This window comes from Ambystoma mexicanum, chromosome 8, assembly GCF_040938575.1.
Source record: "Ambystoma mexicanum isolate Mex_15411 chromosome 8, UKY_AmexF1_1, whole genome shotgun sequence".
Classification (NCBI taxonomy): Eukaryota; Metazoa; Chordata; class Amphibia; order Caudata; family Ambystomatidae; genus Ambystoma; species Ambystoma mexicanum.
The window spans coordinates 1031825680-1031851708 of NC_090929.1; positions in this window are offsets into that span (position 1 = coordinate 1031825680).

Here is a 26029-nt window from a genome sequence, read left to right on the forward strand (position 1 = left end):
CCACGTGGATCTGGGACAGCAATGTCATCTGCAGCCCCAAGTAGCCAGGGCGAGGAGGCTGCAGGGGCAGCTGCAGCTCAATCCACCCCAGCTCCGAGTCTCCCAGCCGGGACAGTGTCAGTCCAAGTCCATAACACCGAGGTTGGTCCTGCCAACATCACCCTGTAGCCAATGCCTGCAGTGAGACCTTTGGTCATTGTGCCTTTGGAAACTTCCAGTGCCCAGTCCACCTGCGCTTCTGCCCCTACCAACCAGAGTGGCGTAAGACACTCAGGGTCTGCACCACCTTCCAAGAAGAAGAAGGGTGCTCTTGCAGTATAGGCTGGGACCCCAGACACAGCTACACACTCCGGCACATCAAGGAAGCCTAGTTTCAATGATGCCGAACTAGATGCACTTGTAGCCACGAAATGGTGGTGACTGCAGGGTGCAAGACTACGCCTGCTCAACGTAGGGCCCACTGGCAGACCATCGTGGACCGCATTAGTTCCCTTGGATTCGTGAAGCGCACAGCTGATGATTGCTCTAAGCGGTGGAATGACCTGAAACGCAGAGCAAAGAACATGCTGGCTTCCAATCATGCCTCTACTCTGGTGACTGACGGTGGGTCTCCACCAGAGGACGACCAACTCACTGAACATGAGTCTGTCGCTGGAGGCTTCAGCACAGAGGATCAGATCTGAGGCGTGGGAAACCTACCAGATCTTGAAGCATTGTCCGGTGAGGGCCCATGCATGTGTGTGCAATCCATGTGTATGTTGCTTGGGTGATGTGTTCTAATTGAGTGGCAGGTGAGGCTGTGTAGTCATGACTATTATGGGTCACCCATGTGGCCCCTCCAAACCATTCCCCGGCCTTGGGATTGGGTATGACAGTATCCCTTCTGACCACAGTTGCCAATGTGCACCTGATTACTGCAGTTACCCCTCAACTGTCATCTTGCAACAATATTGTTCAAAATGTTTTCCTGTTCATTCAGCCTGATTGTTTTAATCCTTGCCATTTTTAACACACATTTTTTTGCCGTACTGCCACAAATGTAACATACTTCAGTCATAGATTACACCCCACAATTGCCCACATTTATTACCTTGCTATGGGAATGATTTCACTATTCAGGCTGATTGAGTAATGTGCATCTACACATGGCCTGCACACAATCATGTTTGGGGCCTGTTTGAATGTTGAACATGATTGTTGTCTTCTGTCATGTTGAAGTGACCAACCATTGATGCATCCATGTGCCTGCTATCACCGCATCAGTGAACACTGGATTTGTTGCAGCGTGTGGCACAAGCGTGTTTTGTCACACTATCGTGCATGTTTTATCTCATGATGTCCATCTCACATGGATGGGTGACAGTACTTATTTCCTACCATATGACTGTACTTGTCAAATGTACCATGGCTATGCTATGTGCCATTTGTGTGCTGGCGTGTGTCATGTATGTGTATTGGACATGCCACTCACAGGCTAATGTGTGATGCCAGTGCTATCCATCATGCAGCACATGTGTTGCTTTTCCATCTTGAAGTCCTCAGTGGCTGCTTTTTGCCTCCCCTTCCAACTCATTGACAGTGCATGCATGCCAGGGTTATTGTCATGTGGGACATGTGTCATTTATGTACTGGATCTCTGCCTCGTCAGGCCTATGTGTGTGTGCTATGGTGCTCATGCCTGTTTCCATTTGTTATCTTTCATTTTTTTTGCAGGTGATGAGGCACTTGATGCTGTTGAAGAGGAGGAGCTGGTGCAGACCCAGGAGGAATCACAGCCACACCGGGCACCAGTGGAGGACGTGGGGTGGTGGTGGGTAAAAACCCCATTTCTCCTACAGACCATGCTGTCCACGGGTGTCTCTGGGTACACCTCCGGAGACCTCTATTAATCAGGTGCTGAATCGGACATTGAGACATATGTGCTGTCGCAGGTGAGTGTTTCTGGCAGGGTGCTGTTCTGTCCAACCCACCTGCACTGGGGGTAGACCCCTCTATGGGGATTTCAGTGTTGGAAAGTCTGCCTGTGGCGGTTATGGATGCAGGGTCACACTCCACAATATTTGCTCCTGTTCCTGGGCTAGCAGATCAAAGGTGGAATACAGTCCTGCAGCCTCAGACATTGCCAGCACAGCATAGTGCAGATCGCCTTGCCCCAAACAGGTGTGGTGCCCGCCAACGGGGTGGCTCTGCGCCACCAGGCAATTCTGTGAGGGAGAACTCCATGTACAGTATAGCAGCACAACAGGGGGCATTGTGTGAAATGATGGCTCAGGCAATGGATAGGGTGGCCACTTCCATTCTCCCCCCTGAAAGTCAGATGGAGCTTCAGCAGCAGGCAACAGACTCCATTTGCCACTCACACAGGGAGGACATTTTGGCGTCTGACAGGGACCGACGGGCTGAACTGGAGACTCTGCGCACAGCCATATCTGTAGAGTCACAGGCCCACAGGGAAGCCCTCAGGTTACAACACAGGTCTCTCAGAGATACTCGGGGTGATCTTGAGGTGTCCCGGAGTACAAGGGCAGAACAGCAGCTGGAGCAGCTGACACGTACACTGTCAGCTGAGCTCCAGGCAACCGGTCAGGAGATCCAGGCATCACGCGAGGCCATGCAGGCAGAAATGCGTGCTACCCGTGGGGTGCTGCATGGGGATCTCTGTACCATTATCCTCCAGAACCAAACCTTCCAGACCCGCATGCTTGCTGCCATGGAGGACCATACCAGGGCTTTGGTGGTCTGCCTCCCATATCACAGCCACCTCCTGATGTAGCAGCAGAGGGTGATGACAGCGACGACAGTTCTCCCACTGTAGCATACCCGTGCAGGCCATGAGCTCATGGAGGTTTTTTTTCTCTCAACATCCACCCATGTGAGTGTTGGGGTACACCCTGTACCTCCTCGCTCCTGGGTGCCCCCTCCTCCCCCTGGTCCACACATGGTCATTTTTTATTTTATTTTAAAAACATTTTTACAGTGTGTTGCTTTGTGTGGCTCCCGAGGCATCCACTGTGTATTACAGCTGGGCACATGCAGGCTTGTCCTGTTTTTGGGTTACATGCTCGGGTTCCTGACACACACACCCTTCCTGCTTCCCCTTTCCATGGGCTTGCAAAGGGTATGACCAAGTGACAGTAACTTAGACAGTGACATTGGGCTCCCATGAGTTATGTGGCCAGTCTGTAGTCAAAACTGTGTGTACATCCCTAGTGGGGATTGTTGTTCGATTCTCCACTGCATGGTGGATTGATATTTGCTTGTGCATCCATGTCTTTATCCTTATATACATGTAGCTTCTTCATGTCTTAACAAGCCCATCTCCTTTGCAGATGCAGTTCATGTTGTATGCAGTAGACTGCCACATTTGCCTGACAGCGGCACTCTGCAGTTGGAAGGGGTCGATGTGCTGCCTTAGTCAGGTTGTGACACTTGCAATACTTTAATGTTTTACTGTCATATGTTGCCACTGTTTCATCCCGTACTGATGTTTTGTGTTGCTGGTAAGTATTTCTTCATGTGTGATGTTTCTTATTGATTACTGAGAGCATATTGTCTGTGGCATGTTTCCATTAGGGACAGTGCACTTTGTGACACTTGTGTCATGTGTTGTGCATTCATTTGGTTGCTTTCACATTGCATGCCATGCCATGGTGTGTTGGGTAGCTGTGATGGGGAGGGTTTGGGTGACATGGCACTATTTTGATGTGGTATTTTGCAAGGGGTTAGTAATTCATGCTGCATGAATGCGTGTCTTTTTGTGACACAGCATTGGGTGTCTTTAAGTAGCTAGGGATGCACACAATGTAACATTTCCAGGTGAACAATCTCAGGCTGGTAGGGTTGTGACAGTTGGCTGTCCCTTTTGTTATCATCATTGATTGTCAGCTGGTATGTGCCAGGGCTGTGTGCACCCCGCAGGGGTGGGATTTTAGTTGAAGTAATTTGCCACAAGCTGGGTACGGGCTGCCTCACCACGTGCCCTTTCACCTCTCATGCGCAGCGGCCGTGCATGTGGTTGGGGATGTGGGGGCACCACTATGTCCACCGGCATGCCCCGCCGGGTTGCAACATTGTGCAGGACACATGCTGCCACTATGATCCTGCACACTACTGGGCGCGCATATAGCAGCTGCCCCCAGAGCGGTCAAGGGAGCGAAAGCGTGACTTGAGCACTCCGAATGTGCGCTCCACTATGCCCCGGGTTGCAATATGGGCTGTGTTGTATCTTACCTCGGGTGGTGTGGTGGGGTTCCGAATTGGCGTCATCATGTAGGTGCTCAGAGGGTAGGCACTGTCCCCTGGGGAGGTGATAATGGCTATCATTAGTGGGGTTTTCACATTACTCAGTGTCTGACATGCATGCATGTGCAGAGACATTTATACTCACCAATCAGCCATGTGTCGCCATGCCGCCCAGCTTCCAGATCCCGGTTTAGGGGTGACATTGTGAATATGAAACTATCATGGCATGACCCTGGATAGTTGGCATATACTGAAGTGATGATTCCCTTGGCATCACATACTACCTGCCCGTTGATTGAATCCCAGTGCTTGCGGTTTTGATAGATGTGCTCAGTGGCCCTGGGAGGACGTAGAGCCACATGGGTGCAATCAATGGCACCTAGCACTTTGGGGAAGTGTGCCACCCCGTAAAAGTATCAGACCATCAGACCAGACCACCTTTCTGCAGGTGTTCTGGGCATGTATATGTGCCTGCGGACTGAGGGGTGTGCAGTCATGATGGCCAACACCTGGTGTAGGCAGCGAGACTGCGTGGCCTGTGACACACCCCCCACTATGACTCTTGTCCGCTGAAATGAACAAGTAGCCAAGAAGTGCAGTACATTGAGCACCTTTTCTCAAGGGGCTTAGTGCTTGCGAGCACAGGGTGGGTGATGTGAGATCATCTTCCCACTCCCTCACCTGGTCCAGGATTATGTGTGGTGGAAACCTGTACCTCCCATACACCTGGTCATCAGGCATCCCAAAAAGGCTGGTCCTGGGTAAAAAAATGCAGGGCCTGGCTATCCTCCTCCGCCTGCGGTGTCCTGTGAGGAACGGTATATTCATTGTAGCGTCTGAGCTTGTTTGTTGTTTGCGTGCACTTTTATGCTGCGCTGGGCCGCTTATGCCTGCTTCCTGCTGGCGTACGTGTTTCCGGATTAGTGTGTCTTTTTTGGCGCACGCCTTTCCCCTGTTCGATTCCATGAATACGTCTTGTTAGCGCGCGTGTGGGCATTGCGAGCATTTACCTCCTGTACTTCCCCCGCAACGCCCACATTTTCACACGTTGTTCACCATTCGACGTGTTACGCCCCGTGTTCCACCCACTTTTCTTGTGTGTGCTGCCCTATGTGCGCTTTCTCTGTGCGCGTAGCGCACGCCGTTTAGTGACGTGTGTGCCTGCGTGCGCCACCCACCCACCCACGATTTTAACACACATCCCAGGATTTACACACACACTGAATTCCTTGAATCGATGTGCGCGGCTTTGGCACGCATGCGCTGCGATTTTCACGCTTGCGCTGCGATTTTCACGCTTGCGCTCACCTTTTCGGCACAATTTATTCCATGAATCGGCCCGTTAATGAGATCCTGAAAAGTCATAGTCTCACCTCAAGCTATTTTCACACACTGGCAACATTGGACTCAAGTAGAAGTTATTATTTTGAATGTGTGCTATAGATATCACCGTAAACGGTTTCATAGACTTTACAATTGCTCTACATGTAGTAACACATTTAGGGGCCCGATTCATGGTATTTTTTGCACGCTTCAAAGTACCTTTGCACGGCTGAAAAGCGACTTTTCAATACCGTCACAATCCCTGTTCATGGAACTGTGCACAGTGTATCTTTGCAGTGCAAAGTCGGTGCAAAGTCACTTTGAACCGTGCAAAAAATTCCATAAATCAGGCCCTAGTGTTGATTACACTTTAGGGGCAAAGTAACAACACAGCTCTGTTGTGAAATTGCTCCCATGTGCAATCCTATTAGCCGCTGATACAAATCACTGCACTGCTCGTCGAAGCTAAGTCTGCACTCAATAAATATCCAAAAGTAAATTTGTATTTCTATTTTTAAATAATACAATAATAAATAGACTGAGGAATTAAATAGTGCAAATTACAAGTTCAATTGTCTCTAACCTCACTCAGAGCAACACCACTTGTGACGCATTGTCCTCTCCTCACAGAAAAGTGAAATAAATGACCTATTTCAGTGTCCCACATACAGCTGGCTGCACAGTATTTATAAACTGAAACATGCAGTTCAGCAAAAGACCTTTATGAAAGCAAACTTGTGTATCAGTTCCACCTAAGTGCGCGAGGCAGACGTCATGTCCTACCTCGCGCACCCTTGGCTATCATTTAACCCTGACGTCAGGGTTACCAACTGTCATTTTAGCAACTGCTTTCTCACCCAGCAGGCCATATGACTAGGGTCTTCGGACGTTACTTCACAAACATTTTCACAAAATCCGATGAAGAAATACACACACACCGTGGCTAAAGTCTGAGCCATGTAAAACTCCGTATCAGTAGAACATTCAAGAAATTGGTTGACACATGGGAAACTTCACCGCGGGTGTTAGAAAGGACACATGTGTATACGTGCGTGTGTAATTCCTGGGGATTCTATGAAGGCGGTTAGTGGTAGCTGGTGGGGATCTAACTCTGCTCCCCTTGTTGGAGGCCCTTTCCCATTAAATTCCATTTTCTTACTGGTTACCAGACTTTTCTCTTAACATTGGCAACAAGCGGACACCCAAGGGCAATCACTCTGCATCAATGCCACCTCTACTGAAGCCGAGACTCCAGCAGAAGACTTGACAGGCCCATCATGCAAAGGGGGGCACCGCAACTAGAGAGGACCCACTGAGGACACCTGGCGTTGTGAGGCAGAACACTTAGAACACACTGCACCCCCCACAAATGGGAACCCCAGCTGGAAAGGATTTAGCCCCTCACCCCATTGTTCATGTACTGCTTGCACCAACGTGGCCTACCCCACCTTGGACGAGCAACGAAAGACACAGCGGTGCACTGCAGAATCCTGCACACGACCTGCACTGTTGAAGACGTGGACATGGTAGTGAGTCCCAGAATCCTGTGTGCAGCCGGTGTTGACGCATTGACAACAATACAGAAAAGAAGAGAAAAGAAGCACATGGAAATGATCATGGAATCTCTGGTGAGCTGGCAAGATCTATATTCGATATTAGTAGCCCGCACACCGCATCACGTTCAGTAAAAACAAATCCCATTGGTCAAAACGTGGGCTATACCTGGCACAGAATCCCTCAGCCTGCATTGCTCGTGATGCAAAACTGAACATTCTTTCCCGTTTCATGTAGCGAAACGCCATTATTCTGAACTTCTGAGACGCAGCAACTGTCAGTGTGGAAATGAAATACTATCTAATCTGCCACATACTTCGCAAACAGTCGGGATGGCAGAGGAAAATGAACATACTGTCCGCAGCCAGATTGACAATGTTACACAGAGGCCTGAATCCCTGCAGCAGCAACGAGACAGTAAGTACAAACGACTATCAATTCAATGTTATTGATATTAATATTCCGAGATACAAGCCCGGAATACTAATAGCAATAAGCCCCTCGCCGTGGGGGCATTACCGAGTCAGGTAATGCCACGTGGCCCATATAGTTACAAGACCCACGGCTCGGGGCTTATTGCTTAATTCTGTCCTAGCTTACCACACATTCCTAACTAAACATTCTTTACAGTAGGATGCTACACACCGCCCAAAGAAAGACTTGTGAAGGGCCTGCGGGTGCTCGTATATTGAAAATAAGCACCAAAACTAAGCACACTAATGACTTGCCACCTGCTACGCCCCAGGCCAGGCAGGGGGCCCATCTTATGGCAGACAACTCAAACACGAACAGCGAGCTGTTATATTAGATCGCTATATTGATTCTTTGTTTTAGCCTGCTGTATTAACTTTTTATTTCATTAGAACCCCGGCGAGGGTCAATCAGAATGTAACAAACATTATGATTGGCCCTCGCCGGGGCTTTACCTGACCGGGAATCCCTCGGCTGGGATTCCATTCCTTTGTTCCTGGCGAGGGGTGTGGCAGCCCCTCAGCCAATGAGGAGGCTTGAAACAGGGCCATCCCCGCTCCGATCCTCCACACGGCTGGAGGCTGCCATCCTCCCCCACCTGGGATTCAGGTACGTTTTTTTTTTTTTCCTCCACCCCTCCCCTGCAAACAATCCCCTCAACACCCCTCCAAACCCCATTTATCTTCTTATTTCTCCTTTTTAGGGAGAAAATGCGCTGAGAACACTTCTGTACCCAGCGCGTCTGCTCCCTATGGCCGCCATGGAAAAGGAAAACGGATTCAGTTTTCCCTTCCCCGGCAACCATTTTCTTTGACTTTTTAAATTCTTTTCTGTTCCGAAACGCAGCGTTTCGGAACAGAAGAAATGCTATTAGTACCCCTATTTTGCGGGCCGGTGTACTAATAGCAATAAGCCCCTCGCCGTGGGGGCATTACCGAGTCAGGTAATGCCACGTGGCCCATATAGTTACAAGACCCACGGCTCGGGGCTTATTGCTTAATTCTGTCCTAGCTTACCACACATTCCTAACTAAACATTCTTTACAGTAGGATGCTACACACCGCCCAAAGAAAGACTTGTGAAGGGCCTGCGGGTGCTCGTATATTGAAAATAAGCACCAAAACTAAGCACACTAATGACTTGCCACCTGCTACGCCCCAGGCCAGGCAGGGGGCCCATCTTATGGCAGACAACTCAAACACGAACAGCGAGCTCTTATATTAGATCGCTATATTGATTCTTTGTTTTAGCCTGCTGTATTAACTTTTTATTTCATTAGAACCCCGGCGAGGGTCAATCAGAATGTAACAAACATTATGATTGGCCCTCGCCGGGGCTTTACCTGACCGGGAATCCCTCGGCTGGGATTCCATTCCTTTGTTCCTGGCGAGGGGTGTGGCAGCCCCTCAGCCAATGAGGAGGCTTGAAACAGGGCCATCCCCGCTCCGATCCTCCACACGGCTGGAGGCTGCCATCCTCCCCCGCCTGGGATTCAGGTACGTTTTTTTTTTTTTCCTCCACCCCTCCCCTGCAAACAATCCCCTCAACACCCCTCCAAACCCCATTTATCTTCTTATTTCTCCTTTTTAGGGAGAAAATGCGCTGAGAACACTTCTGTACCCAGCGCGTCTGCTCCCTATGGCCGCCATGGAAAAGGAAAACGGATTCAGTTTTCCCTTCCCCGGCAACCATTTTCTTTGACTTTTTAAATTCTTTTCTGTTCCGAAACGCAGCGTTTCGGAACAGAAGAAATGCTATTAGTACCCCTATTTTGCGGGCCGGTGTACTAATAGCAATAAGCCCCTTGCCGTGGGGGCATTACCGAGTCAGCTAATGCCCCAGGGCCTTCATTAAGACCCTCGCTTCGCACGGGCCTATAAGTATGGGCCCTGGGGCATTACCTGACTCAGTAATGCCCCCGTGGCTCAGGGCTTATTGCTTAAGTATATCATTTTAGCCTGTTGTGTCAAATGTTTGTGTTGTTCCCTGGCATGGACTCCACCATAGAAAGTACACCCTTGCCTTCCAGGCAATGTACCGAGATCTAGCTATTCGATGGCTACACTGAACACAAACATTCTTTGACCCATACTTAATCGCCTTGGCTGCAAGGAAAATAGCACCAAACGTAAGCATGCCATCCTATTTTGTAAATGTTTTAATATTCTTTATTGTTTATTGTTTACATTCATACGACTTTTTCACATTAAAAACAGATCATGCAAAGAATTTCACCATATTTAAAAAAAAACATTAAAAGAGACATATGTCACATTTAAACAGAGAATTAAATTAAGAAGAGATTGAAGGAAAACAAGCCAATCCCTAATTAGTTAAAACATCTTTTAAGAAACGGAATGCTGCTAAGCCCCAACAATTGCTTCTGGAGGTCATAATGTGTTGCCATAAAAAAAACAGAGGATGGGGAGTTAAAATCATGAAGGACAGAGTCGAAGTGCAAAATACGCTGATCTGCCAAGGACTCATACTGCAATACCACATGAGCAATGGTGTTTTCACGGTAGTTGCAGAGTTACAAAACCTACAAGTTCTGAGCCTGCGCTCCACTCCCTCACGGGCCCTTAAGATTTCTCTTGTCAGGAACAGATTGAAGCGCAGGCGCAGAAGTTGGTTTCACCATAAACTTATACAAGTATGATGGAAAGACCCCAAACGGTCTGACATCACGTATTCCCGAAAATGTCCTACAGAACCTGCACCTCTTCAATGTTAAACATCCAGTCCTGTTCCCACACTTTTTTATCTGCAAGGTGGGGTGTAGAGTGCAATAAAAGAAGGGCTATATCATATTTCAACATAATATTAGTACATTCCACAGACCGTTTATTAAGTGAGAAAGATTTGCCCTACATCAACTGCCTCAGTTTCCACCACTGAGTTGGTTTAACACCGTCATTATTTTTACAAAGAAACACATTTGTTTCCATGCCACTTGAGCGGCCATGGACAGGAGGCCCAGCTCATACTGCATAACAGTAGCCATTACTACAGGGGGTTATTTCAACACCTTTCGCCAAAAGCAACCTTCTAATTTGGCCCAATTTTTAGGAGGATGGGTAGGCAAAGTTTCAGCCCCATAGACCGTTACTAGTAGCACCTTTTTGTTGTAAATTTCAACGACTGGGGCCATTCAGAAAAGGCTGAATCATTTATTAATTAAGGGGGTTTTGACAGCCAGAGTAGTAATCTTGCTTCTCAAGTAGAGAAAAGTTGCATTACAACTATGTCCCCGGTTAGGTAAAAGCCCAAATAAAACAAATTAGGGACTCGTTCTAAAATGGGCTTCTCATTGGCTCCTCTGCCCCCTTCTACCTGTGTCCCCAGGCAATCTCACCATTTATGGGGGGACCACTGTCCCCTGCTCCACCCCGTAAGTCTCTCACAGATCGCAATCTGCTCCACATTGCCACGCTCAACACCCGCGCAGCTGTCAAACACTCCTCTGACATCTGCAACCTCCTTGGACTCCTGCATCTTGATGTTCTTGCCCTCACTGAAACTTGGTTCAAGGATAGCTCTGTCCTGAGTTTTGACACACTTCTCACAGAAGGCTACAAGATACTCTCTCTGCCTAGATGAAACCGACCAGGTGGGGAGTAGCAATGATCTTCCCTGAGTGGATCCCTGTTATTCCCACTCAGTCCTACTCATCCTTTGAGTGCCTGGTCTGCAGGCTCTCCACTCTCTCCTAGCTCTTCACTCCTACTGGTCACGTTCTATGGCCCACATGGTTAACCCTCCCTCTTCCTTTCCAATGGGCTGACCTGGCATCCTCTCTCCTTTCCTCCTCTTCTCAACTCCTCCTACTGGGTGATCTCAACATCTGTTTTGTCTCACCTGATTCCTCAGGACCTTTCCGCAATCTTTGCAACTCTCTCTCTCTTTCCATCTTACCCTCTGGCCCAATGCACAATGCTGGCCACACCTTGGATGCTCTCATCTCAACCGACATCCCTCTATCCACCCCTCTCACTACCTCTCTCTCCTGGACTGATCACACTCTGCTCTCTTCTCACTTGAGGCTCTCTTCTCCTCTTGCATCGGTAAGTCCTGCAATGCCTCCAGTTTACAAGATCATCCAACCCATGAAAAGCGTGTCAGTGGCTGCCTTTGCCTCTACCTACTCTGCTCCTTCTACTTCTGTGGCTAACTCCAACCCTGACACAGCCCTCTCTAACTTTAACCTCTCCGTTTCTAACACTCTTGATATTCTTGCCCCTGTCATGAGGGTACGACTGAAGCCGACCAAAAAGTGCAACTTTTGGTATGGCTCCAAACTAGCTGCCCTTAAACAAACATGCAGGGTAGCTGAACGGGAATGGTATTCCTCGGGCACACCCTCTGACAAACTGGCATGCCACCTTCTTCAAAGGCAGTACATCCAAGCCTGCATCTCCGCGGCATCCAATAACACAGCCGAAGTCTGCAAGGAACTAGCCAATCCTCCACCATTGCACTCACACAATCACTTTTCCAGGCCTTGGCTGCATACTTCACCTCAAAAACACAGGATATCCTATCCTCACTTCCTCACCACCTCATACACCAATATCTCTTGCACCGCACTTGGCCACCCCCACCCCTCCCCATCTTCTCTCTTCTCTCTCACGTGTCACACCTGAGGAGGTCACTAAACATGTCTGGTCTATGAAAGTCTCCTTCAAACAGGTGGACCCCTGTCCCTCCAAAACCATCAAGGACAACATTGACTCTCTCACCTCAGCCTTGACCGACCTCTGCAACCTATCCGTCACCACTGGAGTTTTCCCCACTGCTCTTAAGCACTCCCATGTGCACCCTCTCCTCGTAATTCTTTTATGTGGAAACTTCCATTCTGGCAAACCTTCGCCTGATCTCTATCACTCCTTTCCTGGGCAAACGCCTAAAAAAGTTGGCTATTTCTCAGTTTACCCTCCACTCTGAATCTGCTGGTTGCTTCCATGACCACCAGCCTGGCTCTAGGGCATCCAAGGGCATGGAAATTGCTCTTCTGAACATCCATTAAGATCTGCTCTCAAATCTTGATTCTAACACACCATCTGTCCTCATTTTACTCGACCTGTCCTCTGCCTTTGATACAGTGAACCACAACTCCCCGATTGCATGTCTCCGTGATACCCTGGGCATCACTGATCAGGCCCTGGCATGGCTAACATCCTTTCTCTCTGACTGCCCATCCCAGGTGGAATTGGGGTCCTTTCTCTCCTCTATCACTCTCTCTATGTGTGGTGTTCCCCAGGAATCTAACCTTTCCCCCTGGTTTTTCAATGGCTACATGGCCCCCCTGGCCCGTATGATAGCCACCTTCACCTCCAACTTTCAGTGTTACACGGATGACACGCAGCTCTCCTTCAGGCTACCCTCGGTCTCCTCCTCTTCCTCACTCATATCTCACAGTCTTTCTGCCATTCAGTCGTGGTGTGCTGAAAATGACCTCTGCCTCAATGCCAGTAAGACAGAGATTGTCCTCATCGGGACCTCTGCTCCCACCTTCCCTCTTTCTCTCTGGCTGGCCTCCCTTAGCCCTGCGCCTCCACCTACCAACGGGGCAAAAAATCTTGGGGTCATTTTCGACTACACTCTGGTCTTCTCGTCTCACATTGCGGATATCTCTAAAAAATCCCACTACTAACTGCACCTTCTCAGAGGTATCCTACCTTTTCTCACTTTCCCCCAGAGGCTAACCGTCTCCATAGGCCTGGTCCTCTCTAGACTGGACTACTGCAACAGCCCTTTCTCAACCTTCCCTATTCTACCCTGTGTCCTCTTCAACTCATCCACAACAGAAACGCAAGACTTATCCTTAGCCACAAGCCCAGGGACCGCATCTCTCCGGCGCTGAAATCCCTTCATTGGTTCTCAGTGGCTGCAAGGATTAAGTTCAAGACCATTTGCATTGTCCACAAGACTTTCTGGGGCCTGGTCCCACTCTATCTGCAACGCTCTCTTCCTAAATAATCTGCTTCCCGAGCCCTCCGCTCGTCTGCCTCCAACTCTCCACGGCTGAGCCACTTCTCCAAGCAGAGACTAGAGGGGAGATCTTTATCCACTGCAGGTGCCTTCCTCTGGAACAGCCTCCCTACCTCTCTCTGTCTTGAGCCGGATCACCTTAAATTCCAGAAACTCCTCAAGACTTTCCTCTTTGCCTCCTCCTTCTCTCTCCCTCTCCCCTGCTAATCACCTCTTCCTGCTCACTCACTCTCTTTCCTCTACTTCTGCTCTGTTTCACTGACTGGCTGCCCAGTGTACTTTCAGAGCCTCACAGGTCCCAAGCTTTCCTCGCCAGTCTCCTGTACTTGCCCCTGAGCCTTGCGCTTGCTGCAACATTACTGCACTTTGGTTACGACCCATGAAAGTGGTATCCCTCTGCACTTAACCATGTTCTGATGGGACAGGGAGCACTTGGTCCCTATTGTACCACCACGCACTTCCTGTTCTGTGCACTGTATGATATGACTGTACTATGCCTATTAAGACCGTTGGTATTGTCCTCCTTATGTCTTCCCCTCCCATGCATGGGTGCGCTTTGAAACACTTGTGCATAAGTGCATGATAAATAAACAATCAATCAAAACCACCTATGGTTGACATAATGCCACCTCTTACCGGATCAAAATTGGAAGATCTTTGTTTTACCAATATTGATAAAAGGTTTGTTACGCTTTGTGTATTTCGACAGGTCCACAAGTTGACGATGCAGGCCGATCAGTGTAAAATCTAGCAAAACAAGATTGTCTGCATACAAATGATAATGAACTCGATTGTCTGACAAATAAGGAGGGAAGTAGTGAGTATCTTTAAAATTATCACAAATAAAAAGCTTTAATAGGAGGGTTGCTAACACGCAGCCTTGTTTAAGACCACGAAAGCTCTGGATTATGCCTGAAAGAGTACCAATGGTGTTCAGTCTGACCCAAACTGATGTGTTAGAATATAGTGCAATAATCATACTGAAATGACAGCCCCAATTAAAAAGCTTCCACCACAAAAGATCTCTGTCCACACTGTTGAATGCCATTGAAAAATCAATAAAAGTGATAAAAACAGGCTTTGACTGTATCCTAGATTTGTGTTTTAAAAGGTTCAATATAAATCTGTTTGCGCTACTTACCGTTCCCTTCGTAAATCCCATTTCATGCGGATCAAGACTCCCTGCCCTGTTCGCCAATGCTAACAAAAGGTTCAATATAAATCAGTTTGCGCTACTTACCATGCCCTTCGTAAATCCCATTTCATGCGGGTCAAGACTCCCTGCTCTATTCGCCCATGCTAACAAATCACATAGCAAAAGTGATGCAAAGACACGTCCAGCAGGGCAATCAGGCGATGGTTAGTTTGCTCATTCCACGGGCCCTCTTTATAGATGGGGATCAGGATCAAAGTCAACCAAGGGAAAGGTAATTTTTTTGTCTCCAAGATCTTCCCAAAAATGTGTAATAACAGCTCAGCCCAAAAAATCAGGTTCCCCTTCGAAACCATCATGGACAACCCGTCGGGGACCCTGGAAGTAGAACTACAGTTTATGAAACGCACAAGATCTTTTTGATCTACATTCAAAGCCCATGGCTACTGGCTACTGGTCAATAAACCTCATGGTCATAAAAATGTCTATGTCTATGAACCACCACAGGTTTCCTACGAGGTTGCGTCTGGTTGAAAACTGCATTCAGCAGAGCCACATAGGAGACCTTCTTTAACAATGCATATAAATCTACGTCACCCAAAAGTCCCATCAAGACGTCATTAAAAGACCTTATGTTGAAGTTGTTCCATGCCAAGCGATTTCCACCCGAATTTACCTGCACATCCAGTGGAAGGCAGACTTGTTATATATCTTTCGCCAACACCCTCCAGTTCAGATAGAATGGCAATGGATGAGACTATTTCCTGGGAGACGAAAAAATCATCTAGAATGTTTCGCTGGTAGTCTCTTTCCCAAGTATGTTGTGGGATCTCATCTCCCAAAACATTCCCATTTATAATACACAAGTGCCATGCTTCCATCTAAGACGGAAATTCCACCCCGCCCTTCCTTAATGCGGGGCTCACCCCACCCGCCTGACTAGTAATCGGCAGATAGGGCGTTTAGATGGCCAAATACAATAATTGAACTGCTGTTCCTAAGTGACTGCCAACAGAACAATACCTCTTCTATTGCCTCAAAAAGTTCTTCTTGAGTAATTTTTGCTGGGTTCCAGTATATGGTCATTAAGAGGGTGTGGGTGAGTTCTGGGTAGATCGAAAAGGTCCCACTACAGATCGATCCACTGCCTGCATAAAAGGATTAGGATGAGAAAATAGTGTCGGAACCACATAAACGTCCATCCTAATTCCACAAAGTAGGCCAGATGTTGGATGGTTGTTTTCCCCCTTATAAGAAGGGTTCAATAAAAGTGTGTAGCCATCTAATACCAGCACTTCCTGATGCCACGTTTCCTGGAAACAGAATACGTCCACCCCAGTTGGATCAACACTACAATCTTTGAACAGATGGGCGCAACCCATGGTGTTCCACGAAATGACGTTGAACTCTGCCAGGGGAATCAAGGATCTGCTACCCCTGAGATGTTATCCTGAAGGCCAATGAACCCCCAACCAACTCCAAAGCAGGTTATTATTGCCACCAGATAAACCCACATCATGATTAAACGCCTCCCTCCTCCACTCATTACCCGCAAAACATTTAATTTGGAATGATGGATGAGTGGCCAAGGATGAACTTACCTTTCCATTCATTACATCCACAGGAAGGGCGGGTGGGGGGGGAGTGTCGGATAAAGAGGACTAATAGTGTAGCCCTATGTTCTAATAAAGTCTGAGGCAGATAAAATCTGCTTTAAGACCAAATGCGAATGCAGATGTAGGATGACCTTTTCCAGGCATTGATCATTCCAGATCTCAACTTGGACAATGTCTCCTGAACATATGTGGGAAAGCGATGGCACATTCCTCAACATATTAAGAACATTTGCTCGGTTAAGTACCCAGGTTTCCTGATCCAGGATAATTTTTTCCAACAATAGTTGGTTTGGGCACTGTCTAACCAGGGGCAAACTCCCCCACCCCTGCGGATGACTCCTCAATCATCTCCTCTCCTCCAAAGTCTGAAAGGTGGGGCCCACAAGCCACACCCCAACCAGGCCGAGGCAGTGGAAGAGGACAGTTGAATTGCAGATTGTGCTTCTTCCTCCTCCTCTTCTGAAATAACCCCCAGAGTAGCAGTCCTCGGTCTGGTCCCCAAATGTGACTGAAACCCTGGTCTGAATTCAGCAGCAGAGGGGTCAAAGCCTACCAAAGACATTGAACACATCAACTGTGAACCAACCAGTGGTGTTGCATTAATCACTCCATCAACAGTTACCAATGTAGAACCCAGATCCTCTTGAATCTCTCCCGAAATTCACTGCTATAACCCTCTCTGACATATGGTGATCAGGTCCCTCCAATATTTCAGCTGATTAAACAAAACCCGAATGGGACTCCAAGGTGTCCCCACACTCAACCAAGGGAGCCCAAGGGAGAAATACACTTTCGAAAAAATGCACGGCAGCCCCTGGAATTTTTGTTTTTTATTGTCTTTTTGTTTTTTTTGTTTTTTTAAAAACTTTATTTTTGGTATTTATGCCACAATACAAATTCACACCCACATTAGGGTGGACTTTAAACCATGCGCCACGAACCCGGACCCTCCCGGCAACCCTCCCCTGCCCCTCTAAAACCATGTCTCTTAGATAGTGATTCTGCACTAGCCGAATATGTGTCATTTCCCGCTCCCATTCCTCGGGAACTGTCCCCACAATTGTTAGCCCTCATCTGGGGGCATTCTCCGAGTCGGAGGAGTCAGAGGGGTGCTCTGCTGCCTCACCCAACAGGAACAGCGTCAGTGGTCCCCATACGTCTGGAGGACGGGCGTGCAGGGGAAGGAGTTTAATGAAATCCGATTCAACGTCTTGGTAATAAAGCAAGTCCTTGCGCCAAGCGGTGAATGCTGGAGGGGGGCCCCGGCCCCAGGCAATGGCAACTCTCCTCCGAGCCAAAGTCAACAGGATCCCAGCTAGTTTCCTTATCGGGGGTGAAAGCAGCCTGGTCATGCCCAGTAGGGATGCTGTGGCACTTGGCTGAATTGGTTCCCCCACAATTGCTGCAGTCGTCTCCAGTACCCGTTTCCAGAAGGGGGCCACCTCGGGGCATTCCCACGCCAGGTGAACAAAACCCGCTGAAATTGTCCCGCATCTGGTGCATTTCGCTTCTGCGTCGGGGTGGTGTATGTTGGATTTTGCTGGAGTATGGTAAGTCTGGTGGAGGAAGTTGAAGTGGATGAGTTTTAAGCGTGAGTTAAGCGCCACTTTTTTAGTCTGTTTCAGGCAGTAGTTCCAGTCCTCATCTGTTATGTTCGTATGCAGTGCTTCTTCCCATCTAGCTTTGGCCCTAGTGATGGCCGGGGTTGTGGCAGGAGTGAGAGCTTTGTAAATCTGTGATACCAGCCTCCCCTCGCCTTGAGCTTGAATGACGTTATGCAACAGTTGCCAAGTTGGTGGTTGACGAGGGAAGTCTGGTAGTAAGGCCTGGAGGGTGTAGCGAGTCCTGAAGTAAAGGAATATGTCCAGAGCCGTGTTGCCCCCTTTATTTCTGGCTTGTTCTGGAGTTAGGAAGCCTTCTTCTGAGAAGAGATCCCCTAGGGTTTGAATGTTTAGTTTGTCAACCCAGTGGTGGAACACGGTCTCTGAGGTGAGTGGGACTCCGGGAATGAACTTGACCGGTAAGAGTGGGGAGTACCGTGTTATCACTTCTAGTCTTTGGGCCAGGATCCTCCAGACCTTGTATGTCGTGAGCATCACGTTCATCGTTGAACTGGGAACTGGTGTGTGGCTCAGGATGATTGCTGTCAGAAAGTTTGGTGTTGCAAGGGCTCGTTCCACCTGTACATGTGGTCGGACCGCCTGGGGGGTGTACCAGTGGCTGAGGTACTGTGCCTGAGCTGCCCAAAAGTATCTTTCGAGATCAGGTAGTGCCAAGCCTCCTTTTGTGACCGGTAGCGTGAGTGTAGTGTACGCTATTCTGGCTGGTTTGTTTGCCCAGAGTAGCTCGAGGACCATGCTCTTTAATTTTTTAAAAAAGGCTTGTTGCAGCAGCAGAGGGATATTGATGAATAAGTAAAGTAGTTTTGGTAGGATCACCATCTTCACCAGAGAGACCCTTCCCCAGAGTGTCAATGGTAATGACTTCCATCGAGAAATCTTCTCTTGAATCGACTTGGCCACCACTTCGTAGTTGTCTCGAAACACTTCCTGACAGTTTAATGATAGCTGTATTCCGAGGTAACGGACTCTGGAGGATTTCCATGAGAGTTGGAAGTCGTCTGGAAACTGTTTTGTGTTTGGGGTCAATGGGAAAACTATGGATTTTGACTGATTAATTTTTAGCCCCGAGGCGGCTCCAAATTTGATGACCTCCCTCATGACTGGATTCAGGTTGTCTACTGGGTCACGGATAAATAGGGCTACGTCATCAGCATAAAGAGAGATGATGAGTTTGTGAGGGCCTATGATGAGACCTCTCTGTTGTCGCTGTTCTCTGAGTTTGGAAGCTAGTGGTTCCATCACCAGGGCGAAAATCAGGGCTGAGAGCGGGCAGCCCTGCCTTGTGCCTCTTTGCAGGTCGATTGGAGCTGACTTGGTTGTGCCGACGATGATACTTGCACGTGGGCTGGAGTACAGGAGTGAGACCAGGTTGATGAAACGGGCGCCCAGGCCCATCCTAGTAAGCACTGCAAACAGAAACGGCCACTCCACCGAGTCAAAGGCCTTTTCGGCGTCGAGTAGAACCGCCACCGCCTGCATCGAGGGATCCAATGCGGCAATGACACCGAACATTCTTCTAATTCCGAAAGTCGTGTTGCGGCCTGGAATGAAGCCGGCTTGATCCACCAGCACGAGGGTAGGCATCAAAGGCATTAATCTTCCCGCTAGCACCTTGGCGAGTATTTTATTATCGAGATTGAGGAGGGATATTGGTCTGTAGGATGAGCATTCCTCTGGTGGTTTATCTGGTTTGTACAGCAGAATAACGTTGGCATCACAGGTGGTGGGGGGGAGGTGACCTCTCTCTAGTGCTTCTTCATATACCGCCGCTAGGAGGGGGGCCAGTGTGCCCGCAAAGGCCTTGTAGAACTCGCCTGTTAGACCGTCCGGGCCTGGCGCCTTAGAACTGGGGAGGGATTTTATGGCCTCCAGAATCTCCTCTTGGGTGATCAGTTCGTTCAGAGGTTCACGGAGGGAGTGTTCAACCCAATACAGCTCTGTGTCCTCGAGGTACTCCCGTGGGGCGGTCGAGGACTTGCACAGATTGGCTCTGTAGAGTTCTTGGTAGAAGCTCCTGAATTCCTCAGCTATCTCCTTGTCAGTATGTACTATATTGCCTTGCTTGGTCCGAATGCATTCAATTTGGGTCAGTTTGGTGTCAGCTTTGATTAGGTTTGCCAAGAGTGCGCCGGGTTTCTGGCCTTCTCCATACTGCCGGACTTGGTTATTGCGGTTCAGGAATTTGATCTCCCGGTCCGCCGCTTGATTGAATATCAGTAATTCCTCCTTCAGAGCCTTCGCAGTTAGGGGATCCATCCCGTTTGTGGCTTGTCGTTCCAGGTCCTTTAACTTCCCCTCGCTGATTGTGAGCTCGCGTCTGATGAGCTTGAGGATGCCATTTTCCTTGGCGTGACACACTCCTCTGATATAGCATTTTAAGGATTCCCAGAGTGTACTTGCTGAGGGGACTGATCCGGAGTTGGCTTCTAGGAACACGTTAATCTCTTCTTTCAGTTCGCTGGCGAACACCTCGTCTCTCAACGAACCTGTCTTGAAACGCCATCGCAGTAGTGGTGGAGAAGGGGAGGAATGTGCAACTTCAAGAAAGAGAGGAGAGTGGTCGGAGAGCGTTCTTGGGTATATACTGCAGCGTCTGCTTGACAACGGACCACTCGCTGAGACGAAAAAGTAGTCGATTCGGGAGCTTGTATTGTGTACCGCTGAGTGGAAGGTGAATTCACGTGATTCACCATTCGTGACCCTCCAGATGTCCAGCAGATTGAAGGCAGTGCAGATTTCTTTTATTTGGAGTCCTGCTTTAGTTGGAGGGAGTTGCTGAGCTTTCGATCTGTCTCTTGATGAATCAAGTACAGTGTTCATATCCCCTCCCCAGATTATGGTTGCTGGGACTGACTTGGAGAGCTGGGTAAGCACCCAACCGAAATTATCCGGGCCGTCTGTGTTCGGAGCGTAGGAGTTAATGAGGGTCACCTTCTGGCCTGCTATGACTCCACTCACCAGAATCGCTCTCCCCTCTGAATCACTCGTTGTGTGGATCAAACGGAAGCTCAGCCTCCTATGTATAAGAATAGCGACTCCTCTGGCGTAGGATGAATAAGAAGAGTAGTATCTGTGGCAGCCCCAGCTCTTGGCCCACTGATGGTCCTTGCCCGGGAGAAGGTGTGTCTCATGAATCATGGCCACGTCTACATTGTGACGTCTCAGGTATTGGAGTATTTTCCTGGTTTTAGCGGGAATATTGCTTCCTCTTATGTTCCATGTCAGAACATTGAATGTGACGGGATAAACTTTCTATGTCGCAGCGTTACGGTGGATGCGGTTGGCCGTATCATGGCATCAGGGTGAGATTTGCAAGAATCGTCGCATCGGGAGAGGACCCCTGTTGAATAGGGTGGCGCTGATTTTTGATTGGCAGATGGCGAGCTGGGAGGTGGTTGTGGGCTAGAGACGCATAGTCTATTTTTTGATGAACACTGAGGGAACCATCCACGGGCTAACCCCAACTGGCCCGTAGAATTCCTTTCTCTTGGGTGGGCAACCCCCAACAAGCCCACCGAGAGGACCCTCAATAACCAACTAGAACGAACTGCGGACATGTAGAAACCATGTCGCTGTGTAACTTGTACTCCAACTGAGTTCGGCATGAAGACCAACTGGTTGCCGAGTTAACTTTGGAGACTAAACTGGAGCTGTGCTAGGGGCGTCAGGGGCCCTCCAAGTTTCCCAGCCCCGTGTCGTATTCATAATGAATTGAGCCTGTACTTATGACAATCTGTCGCATGGTTGTGGGTCTGCTTAGGACATGCTGATTTACGGTGGATTCCTGAGGATTCTGTCTCTCTGGGGCCTTGGTCGGTTGGGGATCGGATCGGGGCAGCCTATCCGATCAAGGAACAAGCCCGCCTCGTCTGGAGATTGGAAGAAGTGAACCCTCTCCCCCTGTTGGACTCTGAGTCTTGCAGGAAAGAGCATAGAGTAGGGTAGTTGGTTGGCTCGGAGTCTTTGCTTGATGGTGGTGAAGGATTTCCTCTGGGTTTGGACAGTGGGTGAGAAGTCTGGATAGAAGTGGATTTTATCACCTTCATGAAGAAGTTCGCCCTTCTCCCTGGCCAGTCGTAGGATGGTGTCACGATCTCTGTAGTTGAGCAGCCGTGCGATGATTGGCCTTGGCGGTGCTCCGGGGACTGGTCTGTTGGATGGGATCCTGTGTGCTCTTTCTACTATAAAGACTGGGGACATAGATTCTTTGCTGAAGAGTGATGTGCAGAGGGATTCTACGAACTCCTCCATTTTACCTTGTAGCCGTTGTTCCCTCACGCCTATAATTCTTATGTTGTTCCTCCTTGAGCGACCCTCCAAATCCTCGCATTTGGCAATTGTTGTTTTCATTTGGGATTCCAGTAGTGAGACCTTGGTTATAAGGGACTCTGTGCCATCATCCAAGCTCGACACCCTTTGCTCAACCTCATCCAGACGTTCTGAGTGTGTGTCTATGCGGTGTTGTAGGAGGTCGACCTTGGAGGCGAGGCCATCCATTTTATTGTTAAGATTTCCTATGCCGGCTTTCAGTTCCAGAAGGAGTTCTTTGATTTCGGACGGGTTAACCTCCGGTTCCAGCTGAGGCGGGGGGACCGGGGCCGCCGCGTGGTCCTCGCTTTGGGAGGGGGCTCTAGGAGTCGCGCTACCCTCAAACGTTAGTTTCCTCTGCGATTTATCATTCTTCCCCATTTCTGCGGTGGACCCACTGGTAGACGGAAAGGTGAAGCAGGGTTACAGTGTTATGTTAGTGTTTTATTATGGCAGGATTGTTCTGAGAACTCGCTCAGGGATGCCGGTATGGTGGGGTTTGCAGCTGTGATGCAGAGTCAGTGGGCGTTGTAGAGCTGCATTTTTTTTTTTTTTTTTTTTTTTTTCTTGAATTACTTGGGCAGCTCACGGATGATCAGGAGGGGGAGGATGGCGTTCCACTGTGCAGGTGGCTTCCCTCGTGTGTGGCACAGATCTGCGGGGGGGGAGGACACTCCACCGTGTTCTCGCTCGACCTCCTGATGCTGGTGCCCCTGCGGCTTGATATGGCACCAGAATGAAGACTTCCGGGGGGCCCAGGGTCTTTGCCTCTGTGGTGGGGGGGGGAGGGCGAGATCCCTCCAAGATGGTGCCAGATGTCGCGTTGGGGGGGGGGAGCCCCCTGCCGGTTCTGGGTACTCCCCCTGGTGATGGGCGCTGGGGGCCTCTCACCCCCCGACCCGCGCCGGGTCCCAAAGTCCCCCTCAGCGGCGGCTGGGTACGATCAGCGCCGATGCCCCCTCGGCGATGGGGAGGGGGGGGGCGGCCACTCCGGGGGCGCCCAGTATCACCACAAGGCCAGACCCCCCCCCTTCCGTACCCTGTCTTCCCGGCGTTCTGTCCGCTCCCCGCCGCCGAAGTCCGCGGCTGTATCAGGAGTCCCTCGGCGGCCCCGGACCCCTCAGGCGTCGGTGGGCTCCAGTGGGCGGGCGGGGGGGGATCGGGGAGGCCCCGGCCGCAGCGGCGCCCCGAGCGCCCGAGCGTCAGCTCCCCCAACACTCCGAGTCCCCACGGGACCTCGTTTCGCCGGAGGGCGGCGGGCCGGACCTGGATCTGGATCCTGGGGGGAAAGGAGCGCCCGATCGCCGCCTCCCCGCCGACTGATCCTCTCGGGCTGCGCCGCGAGTCCGCCCCTCAAGCCCCGGCGCGCGGCACACGGGCCGGCCAGGCAATGCTTCGGTTCAGGCCGCGTCGGTCTCTGCAGCGCAGGATGGCCGATTTTCTTCCAGTTTGCACTGGCAGGCTGCTGGGACAGGCGGGAGACCAGGAGTCAGGTTTTAGGCTGAGAAAGTACAGGCAGAAGGAGGATTATGCAGGATTAATACGGGCAGTGCTGGGAGCTCAGGTCAGTGCGGCCATCTTGGATGGCCCTCTAGCGCCCTCTGTCTTTTTGTTTTTTGATTTTTACTTCCCATGCCCCCTTGCCCCCTTCCGATTTGTTTCTTGTTTTTCTTCTGCCAACAAATGGTGAATTCATCTCTTACCTTGCTCCCGTCTGCTCCCTCCATCACAATTACATCCCCACTCCCTTCCACCACACCACTCCCTCTGAGAGCAGGTCCTCTGCAACACACTAGGGTTTATGGGGGAATAGATGTAAGGGGGACCATAATTGGCAGAAAAGAAACTCTGTTCAGCAAGTGGCAAAAGGCTTGAGGGAGTCGGCAACAAGTATAGCCACTGTTGAAGACAATCATCAATATCATTGCTATTGGCAATTATATTAACAGGGATGGTTACGATCGGAACTGTTATAAATGAGGGAAGCCCCACCCCGTCAGTAATTCCCAAACAATGCTGGTTACACTATCTTTCCCTCCCCCTTGATGTTACCCTCATTATAGTCGAATCTATCATTTAAACGATTTAAAGCCGTCACCTGTTTCCCTAAAACACTACCAACCCGTGTGTTGCTATCAGTCAAGGCTTTGAGGGTAAGGTTTAGATTTTCTTGCAGGGGGGAAAACAGGCTTGTCTCCAGAGTGGCTTGGAAGTTTGAGATATGTTCCTTCAGTTGTGAAGTATGCCCCGTAAGTAGGACTGTTGGAGCGTCACCAAAGTGTAAGGCTGCTGGCACAAAGGTGCTCAAATCCTCAAACGAATTCAGCCTAGTACCATTAATGGCTGAAGCTGAAGCCTGCCCATGTCATATTTTCCCCCATGGCTTAACCGACCAGGAGGTGCCTACTCTTAGATAACTGCTTAGATGAAAAACCAACGGTATCGTGGCCTGTGTCGTAAGAACTCCTCAGGGGTGGATATTGTAAAACCGAGGGGTTCAAAGCCACCCCTAGTCCTCCCTAGTGCCCCCTCCAAGCTTTTTGAGTAGTCAAGGACCAGGTCATAACATGCACCCCCCTTAGGCAGCTGGACTGACATTGTAACACCAGTAGAAACAGTTGAAACATTTACATCTGACTTTTTAGATTCCCCTGCAGCCTTCCTTCCGCCTTTAGTATCTTTAATGTCATGGACAGACAGTACTTCCATATCTGTTAAGTCTCTTAAAAGGCCCTGGCTAGCTGAGACCAGGGCCTGGAAGGAGTGATCCGGGACAGCGCCGTCCAAGGTTGCAGGTGCTGAGAAAGTAGAGGAAACAGGCTTGGGGCCCGCGTCGGATAGTGACATGTATATTACATCACCCCCTAGGATGGCTGGTGACACTCACGGTTTTCCTTTCCAAAGATAAACACTGCCGGCTTCACTGTGTTAGCCACCACTCCTTTGTGTGACAATGCTCCAGAGTTAGCAATATCATGGGGGGCTGAAGTGTCCAAAGTAGCTCGTGAAATCTCACGAGGTGTTTGAAAAAAGAGATGAGGGGTGGAGGCATGAAAACGGACAACTTTCCGTGACGGTAGTATGGGGGGGCGGCAGAAACAACACAATGTCCATCGACCTTTTCCACGCTAGAATCAAACACAGTCTTTGAGGGCAAGAATGGAAGGCACAAGGAAAGGGGCTTAAGGTTACCCTTACCGTTAGTTATGGGTTTATACAGTGGTTAGGCGACATCGATATTACGAGCCTTATATAGTTCCGCCGCTCCTTTGAGGTGAGACGTCCCCACGGTTTCCTCTGTATTCTTCCCTGCGTCACACCTTCATGGTGAAGCACTTGCCTTACCTCCACTGCACAAGCCCTTTGTCAAGGTCTGCATCCCTTTAGGCTCTGTGTTTCCGGTCCAGTGATGTGCAGAACTTGCTAGAGTAATGAGTAACACAGTCTTCTTACTGTAATTCCCTTTTCTTCCAGAAGGAGTCAGATGTCACAGAAGGAGAGTTCAAATGCACCACGCCACACTCAGCGAATTGGCAAGCTGGCGCTCTCTCATTGCCTCACTCCGTTCAAATATGGAGAAGCCAATATTCAGTGTTAGTCACTCACCAAGTCTCCTGATATCTCGCCTGCACTCACCGCCAACTGCCGGTAACTGCCAGTGAACTTGGCTCGAACTCTGCTTTGCGCTGTGCTCGAGTATATGTATGCTCCTCCTGCTGGGGTCAGTAATACTGAAGCAAGTGAAAGAA